The sequence below is a fragment of the Tupaia chinensis genome, unplaced genomic scaffold (genome assembly GCF_000334495.1).
Source record: "Tupaia chinensis unplaced genomic scaffold, TupChi_1.0 Scaffold143985_1, whole genome shotgun sequence".
Classification (NCBI taxonomy): Eukaryota; Metazoa; Chordata; class Mammalia; order Scandentia; family Tupaiidae; genus Tupaia; species Tupaia belangeri.
The window spans coordinates 45,455-54,816 of NW_006203836.1; the positions used below are offsets into that span (position 1 = coordinate 45,455).

At 54.2% G+C, this 9,362-nt stretch overlaps 1 protein-coding gene across 3 annotated transcripts in view; it reads right to left on the reverse strand.

Annotated features, from left to right (window-relative positions):
* LOC102478422 (TBL1X/Y related 1) overlaps positions 1–9,362 on the reverse strand; it is a 67,030-nt gene that overhangs the window by 45,251 nt on the left and 12,417 nt on the right. The window lies entirely within an intron of this gene.

Sequence of the window (9,362 nt, forward strand, 5' to 3'; positions counted from 1 at the left end):
AAGGGGAAAGAGGAGGCCAGCTTTTCTGTAAGGAGCGACACAGTATCTCAGGCTTTGCCAGCCACGCGATGTTACCGACACCCGACCGCAGGTTGGTGCAAAAGCTGCCGCGCAGGACATGAAGGTAAGTAAGTGTGCTTACGTCCCAAGAAACTTATTTATGGCCATGAACACCTGAAGTTCAAGATAAGGCTATGCGTACGATATTATTCTTTTCGATTTTTCCTCCCAAGCTTTAAAACAATGTAATCCTTTGCCTGTGGTCCTAGCTGGGTAGTGAGTCGGGCCTGGCCCACGGGCCACAGTTCACGGGTTCCTGCCTAAAAAGAACACGCTGGCGTGTGTCCATCACAGGACCCCACACTGGAGCTGTGTCCATCACGGGACCATCCTGGCTCAGAAGTGAGGAGCAGACTGGAAGGAAACCGGCCTGGACCATGGGCGCCAAGGTGGAAGTCGCAGGAGGCTAAACCCAGACCGAGGCGGCAGCACTGCGGGAGACCGAGTCCAGACACCAAGCCAGCGAGTGGGCTCGATGGCCACGCCCGACTGCAGGGTCGAGGAACGGGAAGGGCGGCTTTGTCAACAACCGGGTGGGTGGGGCTGCATGCCCAGGGACGGGATCACGAGGAAGGGGAGCCGCCCTCCGTACAGATGAAGACACCCCCCTGCATTTAAGAACACGACTTCTCTGTATGAATGGCATGTCCCGCAAACGTGCCATGGACGACGGTGGTGGCCAGCCTTCCCCATGGGCCCGCCTAGCAGCAGATGCCCCGGGCACTGTCACTTCACCCCACCCTGTGACGGGACGCGTCTCGCTTGGCACAGACACGGGCACCAGCAGCCACCTCTAAAGCCGCTGGAACGAGCACTTGGAAGGTAGAACGAGCGGTGCCACCCAGTGACGTTCGGTGGCTGCTTCGCCGACCCCGGAAGGGCGTCAGGGAGGCGCTCAGTAACCACTTTCCTTTAGGGCTTCTCAGGTACACCCCGGGTGAGACACAGGCCCAGCCCTGCGGCCTCATCTAGTGGGTCTGGGCGGAGCACGGTTCAACCCCGGCCCTTGGGGCTCCAACACCCACTGGGGTGCACGAGAATGCCCACAATCCTGAGAGGTCGGGCGGCCTCAGGACCGTGCGGCACTGCGGGGCTGGGTGCCCTCTCCGCAGTCTCTGGCGGAGAAAAGCAACGCGAGCATGCCCTTCCCCATCCGCCATGCAGTCCGACGCTGAGCGACGGACACAGCATGGAGCCCCAGCCCTCCCTGAGACGCAGAGGCCCGACTGCCGCCCGGTCCAGGGCCGCGCTGGCCACCCGCACCACCTCGTGCGCCAGCCAGAGGACGTGAAAACTGTCCAAGCTGCTGCTCGCCCAAGCCCTCCAGGACAGAGTACTGAGTGCGCGGGGTGGGGAAGTTCTCGTCTGCTCATCACCCCGCTGCGCTCTCTGCAATCCAGAGTGGAAATGAGGCAGGGGAAGAGACCCACTTCCAAAACGTCTTCAGAATCTACGTGCCAAAGGGCAAAATTAAAGAAAACGCCGCTGCTTCCTTAGTGAGCTGGGTAAGGTCTTGCAGAACCGGTTGGGTCCAGTCCACTGTGTACACAGGGAGCTGAGTCCCCTGTGACCTGAGTCCCCTCCTGCCCTGCTGGAAATGAAGATACTAGGAACCACAGACTCCCAGCAGGCCCTGACGTGACTTCCTCCTTGCGTGTTTTAGAACTCTCTACACGAGGCCATAGATCTGCAACCCGACGTTGAGCACTGCCCTTAGTCCGCACCCGCAGGGTCGGCCTGGGGAGGGCTATTACACGTGAACTCGCACTGCCTCCGGGGCTTATGGGGTACTAAATACACAGGACAGTAACAAAACCTAACGCTCCTAAATGCATTCATACTTACAAGGCATTTATTACGCATTGTGCCTAATCATATTCATTCTTGGATAGCAAGTAGCTGATTTATTAAAAATAAAATAGGTATCTTTGTACTTTCCTACCCTCTCAGAAATCTCTCATAAAAACTTTTATGTAAAACTCCAATTGGTTATAGGCAATTAACTACTTAATTCAATCTGCAGCTGTATTAAAGTACCAAAAGCCGACACAAAATTACAATCTTAATTAATATTTATCCAAGTGGTTATATTTGAAAGTATACCTAATATTTTAACTGTTCACGATGAGGTAATCATTTCATTTCATGACTTTAACGGTTCAATGATTTAGAAAACACTATGACGCGCAGGACCGCGAGGCAAGGAGGCGAAGGTCCCTTTACCCCAGACACAGAGGTACACCGCCGGGCCGGGCCGGGCCAAGCCGCCAGCACTGCCCAGCGTCTGTGTGAGGGGACAGAGGGAGCAGGAAACACTGCAGCGCTAGCACGATCAGCACAGATGATGCGGAAAACGGCACGTGAGCCATTCACTGCACTGTTCAGCGAGGCCCTCCAGTGGTGCTGGGGACTCCTGGCAGGTGCCGAAGACAGCAAAAGGGAAGCAGGGCAGGGCAGGGCAGGGCAGGGCAGGGCAGGGCGCGGCTGGCCATCCAGTCTCACAGGGAGCGGGTGCGGGGCAGAGCCGGGAACGCGTTAACAGAGCTCGGGAGGAAAGGCCGGGAACTGGGAACTGCCAAGAGCACAGCCCTAAAGCTAGAGCGTAGGCCGGCACAGGCTGGAGACGGGTGTGGCTTGCAGGGCTCCAGCAGGCAGGTGCAAGCGACTCATCTTAATTCGGAATCCCTGCAGTGAACCAAGCTACTCTGCTCTCTCCTTGCGTGCGCGCTGCTTCCGTTCCCGCGAAGGTGAAGGGAAGTGAAGGGACACACCTGTCCCACAGCCTGTCCCACAGCCTGCCCCATGCTGTGTACGGGGCTCAGCCTTACACACCTTGCGTCCGCTTTAGGAAATTACCTGCCTCAATTTTGTTAAAGTGTGCTGTAGGGTGCATGTGTGTGCTGGAGAGACAAGGGGAGGTTGGGTGGAGACAGAGAGGCAGGGAGACACAGAGAGGGGAGAGGTAAAGAGAGGGGGGATACAGAGGGGGGAAACAGAGAGGGGGAGAAATAGAGAGACAGGGAAGGAGATTGGGGGAGATAGAGAGGGGGGTGGGGGAGATAGAGAGGGGGGAGGGGGAGAGAGAGGGGGAGACAGAGAGGGGAGAGACAGAGAGAGGGGAGAGACAGAGAGACAGGGAAGGAGACTGGGGGTGATAGAGAGAGGGGGAGACAGAGAGAGGGGAGAGACAGAGAGGGGGGAGGCAGAGAGGGGAAAGATAGAGAGACAGGGAAGGAGACTGGGGGAGATAGAGTGGAGACAGAGAGAGGGAAACACCCTCTGGGGGCCAGCCAGGCCACAAGCCCTCTCATCCATCCTGTTGGGATTTGGGGCACACACATACATGAGCCTGGCGTGCTTTTCAAACGACAGGACCCAGGACTCCATCAAGTGGCCCATGTGGGATTCAGCCGCTCTCACCACGCCGCCAGCTGGCCCCCTGCGCCTTTCATTCTGTTTTCATCACCAGAGGGCGCACTCGCGGCAGAGGAGGAAGCCCCTGCCCCCGTGGTGGCGCACTACAGGCCTGGCCCTCCTCCGCCCGCCTGCTGGGTCAGGTCTGGAGCATGTGCAGGAGCACCCAGCCAGGGCTGGGATTTGAGTGGCAGCTGGCCGCATGGGCTCTGGATCCCTCCACAGGCTGGACCGTGGCGGCCCTGTCCGTCTCACTTTAACATGACAGCGTGGACATGTGGGAGCAGTCTCCTACACACATTCAGAAACGTCACCCGAACACGAACCGAGTGACTTTCATGAGCACAGAAAAAAGAAACAACAAAAACCATGAAATAATACACCGGATCAACATTCTGCGCACCGAAATCCCGGGGCGAATCCCAAGTCCGGCACGGCTGCCGGGCTGTGTGCAGTTACTGGGCTCGGGGCCAAGTCCCTTCACAGGGACACGGAGCACTCCCCCAGGGCCTCGCCTCTCCCTCCACCACAGCCGACAAGCCTAAGCGGTCTGACCCTGGAGCGGGCCTGGGCGCTCACCAGCCTCGGGCCACCAGCCACCGGCCACGCTCACTGAGCGCCTCCACACTGCCCCCACGGCTGTGTCCCAACTCCCCCTTCACAATAAATGTACAATTATTCTCTCAAAAAGAAGCTCGAAAACTCCTACGGGGTGGCTATCACACCGGGTGCAAGGCAAAGGTGCACTTTCAAATGGAAGGCCAGGGCTCACAGAGGAAGAGCAGGACAGGGGAGGAGGCCCGGTCCCTGTGCTCCACTCAGGGTTGCCTGATCAGATTCAGCGATGGCTTTAACCTCGTCACGGCCAGTCTGGAATTACCTCCACTCACGGCTCTCCATGTGCAAGCAGCACACTGATCTCTGCGGCTGAGAAAGGAGGGATGTTCCTTAGCTTACACTGCGGCAGGATGAGCTCTCCTCCGTCCCTCCTCACGCGCAGTGCAGGAGCTGTCCGGGCACGCACGCACTCAGTGCTAAGTGCTGCCTCTCCAGAGACGGGGGAAGGGGCGGGGAGAGCACCCCAGTGGGGCTGCACCACCACCCTAACCCTCCATTCCATCTCCATCCTGCTGTGGCCTGGGGCCCACACGGCCGTGTTCAAAGCCACTGTGCTGGACTCCAACTGCAGTGAGCCATGTGGGATCCAGCTCCCTCGACCACAAGGCCGTCCGGCTAGCCCTTGAGCACTTCTTCAAGTGACAGCAAAAAGCGATTAGCGATAGCCCCGACAACCGAAGCACTTCTTTTTAAGTTTCTTTTTCTCTATACAGACTACTGCTATAAAGAAGCCCCGCCACGGGAGCATCCCCAGCACACGGCAGCTGAGATTCTCAAGCGCTGTGGTTACCGGATTAGCCAATCCTCAAGAACTGACAACTTGTGTTCACTAAAAAAAGGCACGGCATGAGAACAGGCCCGTGGCGACTCCTCTGAACTTGTGCCGAAGCACCTTATTCACAGGAGGCGGTCAGTCACTAGTCACTGAAAACACAACTGTGGCCTTTGCTTCTTACCACTCAGTAACAGCATTCTACAAGTCCAATCTTCAGTGGTACAACTCCAAGTCCCTTCTCATCTGCTCCTGTTTACTATTCTTAATCCGGACAGCTTATCAAAGGAAACTGTGACCCCCAAAAACTCAGCGAGCAGTGCAGCAGCCCAGGCACACACACTGCGACAAAACTTCCTTGGTCGTGTAAACTATGACTTCATCACGCTACACAATCAAAACTTCTCATTTGTAAATTCTCCGTTTTAGAAAACAAACTCTTGGGGCCAGGAGGTGGCATGGTGGTTCAGGCACTGGATTCCCACATACCTGACCGTAATTCGAGTCCCGGACCTGGTGGCTTGAAGATCAGCCTGAGCACGGGAACACACGGGCCAGGATCCCGAGAGGAGAAGGGACTGAGGCTGGCCACTCCCCCGGGGGTGATTTCTCACTTTCCCTCTCTCTGCCTATCCAGGGAGAGCAAAAATGACAACAACAAAAAAACCTCTCTTACCTTAAAGCCCTTAACCCTTTGACCCCTGGTTCCCTAACTGGCCAGGCCTTCCTGACTGCCTTAAGTGACCCATCCTTCTTACTGTCCTCCTTCCAGCCCTCCTGGGGCTCAGCCACTCCCTCCATTCCCACCTGCCAGTCAGACACTTCAAGGACAAATGACAAACGTTAGGATCCTGACATCCATTTTAAGTAAGTTTGTCAACTCTCACTCAAGCAAACACACCTTTATTAACCATGGCTAGAAACAAAAACCATAAAAAAAAGATGGAGGTATCTGAATACATCAAGATTCACTACTTGGCTGTCAGGAAATTAACATAAAAGAGACAAGACTTAAAAATACAACCAAAAAAAAAAACCATTAAAACCGGTAACAAAAATTTAAAAGCTCGACCATACCTACCAGGTATTATAGCAGGCGTGAAGAAAGTGGAGAGGAGGTTTTTCTCGTATACTGGGGGTAGAAACGGGAACTCTTTGGAAACAATTTGGCGATCTCTATTAAAGTTTAAAACACTAGACCCGACTACAAGAATCGGTCCTAAGAATTGGTCTTTCTCTTTTTATTTGTAAAGTGCTCGACTGTAACATACAGTTCAGCTAGCGCGTGTCATTACAACCCGCGGGGCTGAAACCAAGGGTCTATATGGATGTTTATTTTAGATACACTGTTTTTAGTAGGAAAAAGAGGCAATAAAGTCAATTTCACTAAAAGGGAATTAGTAAGGTAAGACTTCACTGTGTTCATATCGTGGAACATCACACACTCATTAAACACAATACACTGGAGACCAGCAGATGGCACAATGGCTACCTCGCTGGATTGCCATTGAGTCCCGGACCCGACGGCTTAAACTCACACTGGGCGCGTGTGTGTGCGTGCCCAAGATCCCGACAGGAGAATGGAGAAGGGACTGTGGCATGGCCATGCCCGCAGGGGGTGATTTCTCGCTTCCTGTCTCTGTCTCTCCAGTGAGCACGCACGCCCTATAGCAAAAATCTCTCTTAAAAAAACAAGTGAAAAACAATAAGCTGACGTAGATGGGAGATAAAGAAGAGGAAAAGGTGCACTACGGAAGTATAATCACATCCGTGCACTAAGTAAGAGGACGTGTCTGGACAGAAAACAGAACAGTGCTGTCATTAACACTGCGCTCGGCCTCATCCACCTCACACAGCTCTTACTGCTCCCTGCGCAGCCCTTAGCCGGCCAGGCCGCGGGCACGCTGGAGCCCGCGGGCACTGGGCACTGGGGACGACCACCAGCTAAAACCTCAGCACCTGCCTCCTGGCCCGGCCCCTCTGCTACGCCTTCCAGGGCTTTTCCTGACCTGCACGCGCGCACGCCTTCCTCCAGCACTCTAGCCCTCACTCTTCACCCCGAGAACTACCGAACTGCCGTTTCTCCTATTTCGCCTGACTCTCACAGCCTATGGTCTCTCCCACCCGGCATTCCCAGGCCACTGTCCGACGCGCAGCTCTGCTGCTGTCCCTCCCGGGGCTCCGCACAACGTGACCTGAAGCCATCTAGCCCATGGCCCGTCTGTCTCTCGGGCCCTCATGTCACCACTCACAGGCTTCCAACTGCAGTCCTCGCTAACTCCGTCCTTCTCTAAATGTGCAGCCAGGCCCGATCCATCACTGGGCTTTCACCTGCAAGGGCCCCGAACCCCCGGGCCATCGGGGGAGTGGGGGGGCAGTCCACTCTGCGAGGTCAGACGCATTTCTGCTGCAGACTGCCCGGCCCTCTCCGACGGCCCAGCACCTCCTGGCCCCCAGATGGCCAGGCTGCACCCATCACCTGAGTTACTTCAGTAGCCTCAGTCTCCTGGGCCTCTCCCTATTATCTCTGACACCCCAGCAGTAAACCTACCCAACTGTCCCGTGTGTTCACGCCTCTGTTAGCATCCACATCCCTCTAAACCCTTAGCCGGGATTCCGGTTCTCCACAGTACAGTCTCAAAGCTCCTGTGCCAAGAGCTGCAGGCTATCTTTAAAAGAACTTCACCATTCAGGTAAATATATGGTATCATTCCAACATAGCCCATAATTCCCAGTTTTCTGCTTCTTATTAGCTTCATTTCAACTGCTGAAATTTTCCTAGTCTTCTTCACTGTCACATCTTTATGATGTCTACTCAAAAGTGAACACTGAAGACGTGTGGGTAGTCCTCCCCTACACCCCACTAACACAGTTTTGTCACTCTTCTCAACACCGGACAACGGAAAAAAATCATCAGGCCAGAAGCAAGAATACTGACATTGTCTTACAAATACCAACAGTTTTCAACGTAAAGAATTTAAACCAAGTTACTTTAACTTCTCTGGGCTCCAACTTCTTCTGAAAAGCAAAAGTAAAATCTAATAAAATACATACACTGCATGTGGCAATGCACAGAGAAGCCACCCACAGTTCCCTAGGAAGCGTTAGCACTGCGGTTATGTTGTCTTCTATAACGCGTAGTCTCTAATCACTACCAAATTGTAAGTACTTAAAAAGCAGCTTAAACAGACTAATACGTAGTACCTATTCAAATATATTTTTAAAACCTTTGTACATCATAAAATAGAGCCTTCATGCTCCAGCATAAGAACTATAACTCAAACACAACTTACATACAATAAATATTGCTTTGTTCAAAATAAGACAGTATCTACAACCATTTTCCCCACAGGTATCTTTCCAGAAAAATTGGGATCATTTCATTTTCTGGATCTCTGACTTAGCTCACCTAAATCACAAACAGTCAACTGGCAGGTGGTCGGAGATGCTTTAAAATTAAAGTCAAAGAATGCTGTAACCTTAGCACCTCTGTATATGTAAGCGGTGTAATCTCTGCAAAAGCGTGGTGGTGGTATTCTCTCCAAGCCAACGAATTTATGCAGCATTCACAGCTGTTAAGCTTTAGTGTCAAAGTTGACCCCAAATTCTAAGCTTGCCATCAGGGAGAGTTCAGTGATGCACGGGAGATGCATGTCTGCAGGCTGCACGACTGCACTTCCCCGCTCTCTTACAAAGCCAACTTAATGGACGGACAGCTAGAAATATCAAACTAAACGCCAAGAGGTGGCACGATGGCAACACGACCGAACCTACAGGGGAGAGCACGTGGGGGTTCCCTGGACACGGCATGCGCTGTGCACCCGTGCCTGAGCTGGCAGAGATGGGGCAAGGCGGGGAGACTGCTGGGGGGTTGCCCCCCACCAGGAAAAAATAAGCTTAAAAAGAAAATTTTAAAAGATGGCCAGTAGGGGACTGTGACAGTTAATGTGGGGTGCCGACCCGACTGCACTCCGCAGACAACTGGCCAAGCGTGGGGGTGCTTTGGAAGAGCCTGGCAGCGCATCAGTGCCCCACGTAAGGCTGGTCCACTCCACCCGAGGTGCGTGGCCAGTCTGCTGAGTGTCCAGAAAGAACAAAACGCACAGGAAAAGTGACTCCCCCGCCCCGCCCACCCCCTCTCCTCTGGAGCCTGGACGCGCCCCTCCTCCTGTCCCTGACATCACAATTCCAGACCCTTGGGCCTGTGAGCATCAGAATCCGCCCGGGTCCTCCAGATGAGGTCCTCAGCCTTAGACGGGCTCCAACCACGGGCTGCCCCGCCCGGCCGCAGACGTGGCTCCCTTCCCCCTGACTCGTCCCTAGGAGGCCCATGTCCCGCAGGACCCCGCCCCCGTGGATGTGCTGCTTCTGCGGTCTCTGCGGGATCTAGGCCTTTGCGGGCCGGAAACGACACACTGGTCCTGGAGACCCAGCAGCTCTGAGCTTCCTACAGAAACTCGGAAAAAGTACCCTCAGAGCTCACAGAAGCCTATGGCAG